This window comes from Notamacropus eugenii, chromosome 3 (genome assembly GCF_028372415.1).
Source record: "Notamacropus eugenii isolate mMacEug1 chromosome 3, mMacEug1.pri_v2, whole genome shotgun sequence".
Lineage (NCBI taxonomy): Eukaryota > Metazoa > Chordata > Mammalia > Diprotodontia > Macropodidae > Notamacropus > Notamacropus eugenii.
In genome coordinates this window covers 365,719,527-365,722,998 of record NC_092874.1, presented here as the reverse complement: position 1 = coordinate 365,722,998, position 3,472 = coordinate 365,719,527, and the positions used below count along the sequence as shown (strand labels likewise).

Here is a 3,472-nt window from a genome sequence, read left to right as displayed (position 1 = left end):
AAAAGAGAAACCTTGAGAGGATCTTTATATTGCTTTTTATGGCCACCATGTGAGCTCTTACCCTGTGTGAGTTCTCCATATAATAAGCTTTTTGTCAAGTATTCTTTTGGCATTCCAACAATGTGATCAGTCCATCATAGCTGCATTCTCTATAGTAGAGTTTAAATGCTCTAAGATAATTGTGAAAGACTTATGATGAAAAATGCTATCCATTTCCAGAGAAAGTATCAATGAAGTCTGAATACAGGTCTAAGCACATATTTTTTTAAAATTTTCTTTCTTTTTTCTTTTTGGTCTGTGTTTTCTTTCACAGCATGACTAATATGGAAATATGTTTTGAATGGCCACACATGTATAACATATATCAAATTGTTCACCTTTTCAGTGAGGTGAAAGGATATTGAGGGTAGAAGATAAACTTAAAACTCAAATTTAAAAACAAAAATAAAAAATCCTTTTTCCATATAAGTAGGAAAAAAATAATAAAAGAAAGGTTTCCTGCATAAAGTCTAAACTGATCTGTCTGAATCCTATGCCCCTTGCTTCTAATTCTTCCCTCTAGCACCAAAGAGACTAAGTCTAATCCTTTATCCATATGGCATCCCTATAAAAACTTGAAAATATCAAATAACCATAAGTTTTTATTTCTTGTGTATAAAAATTCTCACTTTTTTCGATCAATCCTCATATGAACTATATTCTTAAACTTTCATCATTGTGGTTGTCCTTTTCTTAATATTTTCTAGCTAAAAATGGTTTTTAATCCTTCTTATACTATACTATTTAGAAATAGCTGACATTTCAATAGCACTTTTTAAATAGCACACTTTAAAGTTGACAAAGTTGGATTCCCATAACAACCCAATGAGGTATGTACAATCATTATTCACTTTTTAGAGATGATGAAATTGAGGTACAGAGAGGTTATGTGACTTGCTGAGGGTATCCCAGCTAGCAATTGTCTGAAATATTATTTGAATTCAGATCCTCTGCACTTCAGATTAGAATGATGGCAGTGGTCTGAATGGAAGAAGCATCACCTCCTTAATCCTAGAAGTCAAGATTATTTTTATTTGTAAAAAAATCATATTAGTTTTTACTATGGTGGCCATTCTATCACTTTTGACCTTCTGATAACCAAAGACACCAAGTAATTCCCTTAAGGCTAAGACTGGTCTTCTTCAGCAATGAAGGATGAACACACACACACACACACACACACACACACACACACACACACACACACACACAAAACCAAGACGTGAGTCATAGTGGTTTACAGGTGATATCAAGAAGGGAAGAAGCCTAGCCTCATTTGGTCAGAGAAGGCTGTTGTGAGCGCTTCTCTGCTCCTGTGTCTCCTCCCCAGCCAAAGACGTTGCTTTGGTGCATCAGTCCAGCTCTGTCTTCCCCTCAAGCCTAGGCCAGCTTTGTTTTACCTCATTTCTGCTCTGGTATCCCTGTTTGCCACCATGTTCAAGGCAAGGTTAGTGTAGGGTTCCATCGTCAAAAGGTGCTGGAGGCTCTGAAAAACTTCATCAATGAGGCCTGCTTGGCCATCAGCCCTGGTGGAGTGAACCTGCAGAGCACGGATTCGTCCTACATCTCCTTGGTGCAGTTCACTATCCCCTTGGAAGGCTTTGATATTTGTCGCAGCAACCATAACCTGGCCATGAGCATTAATCTCACCTGCATGTCCAAAATATTAAAATATGCCACCAGTGAAGATATTATTACCCTAAGGGTCGAAGACAATACAGATACACTGGCATTGATATTTGAGGTACACAAAATCAGGAAAAGGTTTCAGACTTTGAGATGAAATTAATGGATTTAGATATTGAACAACTTCGAGGTTGAGAAGTTGTGTGGTCAAAATACCTCCTGGTGAATTTGCACAAATCTGTCAGGATTGCAGTCATATTGGAGATGCTATAATTTCCTGTGCAAAAGATGGTGTAAATTTTTCTGCTACTAGAGAACTAGGAAGTGGAAATGTAAAACTATTACAGACAAGTAATGTTGACAAAGAAGAGGAAGCCTTTACAATAGAGATGAATGAAACAGTTCAGCTGACCTTTGTATTTCAATACATGAGTTTCTTTAGCAGAGTTACCCTACTCTCTCTTACAGTGAGTGTTAACTCAGTATATCTGCAGATATACCACTTGTGGTAGAGTATAAGATTGCAGATATGGGACACTTAAAATATTACCTAGCTCTCAAGTTTGATGATGAAGGAGGATCTAGACATATTTCATTTCCAAGAAGACAAAGGGAAAAAAGCTCCTGAAAAGAGCATTGCTTTTGAAACATTCAGCAATATATTTAGGTGTTAAGTCTTTTCAGTCTTCACTTTCAATTTGTACCTTTATGTACACATATATGTAGATAATTTTCTGTAAATATAATACTTCTCTCCACATAATTTGTTTTAAAAAATTCAGTGTTGAATCTTAATACTCTTATCCTAGACCATGCCTTATTAAGAAATTCTATTTTAGATGTTTTTATACCTCCTTTTGTAATTCTAACAGAAAAAGGGGATGCCTTCAATTTAAATAAAGTTATATAGTAATAGAATTCTTCACAGAATAGTCCTTTCAAACAGGACCCTCCTCTGCTACAAAAAATTTCATGGATTCTCAGTTATAGCTATTATTAATGTAAAAATTACTTGCAAATATTTTATTTTTAAACTTGGAGCTGTTGAATATGATGCACCTTGGAAATAATAATAAAAGGATAATATTTCAATTTTAAAAAGGATTAAGACATGGTTGTAATACTTTTTTTTTTTTTTTTACAGGATCCTGACCATTCTTTTTGGCTTTTTGGAGACTTACTGGTATAGACTATCATGTGTTTTCTCTGGACAATATGATCATTTTTTTTAGACATTTTAATTCTCTTTGCTGGAGTTCCTGAAAATGATTACAAGCATTTTTGTTCCTTTCTGAGTACTTACACTAGCCTAATGAGGCCCTTGTTTTCCATTCCTGATGAGGACTCTCTGCAAAATTTTTCTCCTATGTATATTTCTACCCAGTGTTCAGAAAATTTCCCAGAGGACAAGACTCTTTGCTGATCTTTTACATTAAGTAATGGTAGAATACTGTTTATTCAATATGAAATATGCATACTTTTATTCACTTGGATTGAATGGGCATCATTCTATGTATATTTCATTTCACATGCAAAATCCTACTATTCCAAATAGACAATTATCCATTCACCATGAATCAATGCAAACATTGATCAAGCATCTACTATGTGCCAGACTTTGTGCTAACTTCTGGGGATACATAAAAACAAAAGACAGCCCTTTCCTCAAGGAGCTTAAAATCTAATGGGAGAGACAATATGGAACACATATACACAAAGAAATCTATAGACAGGATAACTAGTAATTAATGAACAGAAGGGAGGCATCACCATTAAGACGGGTTGAGAAAGGCTTCTTTTAAAAGAT

The 3,472-nt window shown here is 34.9% G+C and overlaps 1 pseudogene; it reads left to right on the top strand.

Moving 5' to 3' along the window:
- Positions 1-1,472: 1,472 nt before the first annotated feature.
- On the top strand, positions 1,473-2,293 carry LOC140532199 (proliferating cell nuclear antigen pseudogene; annotated as a pseudogene).
- The last annotated feature ends 1,179 nt before the right edge of the window (positions 2,294-3,472 follow it).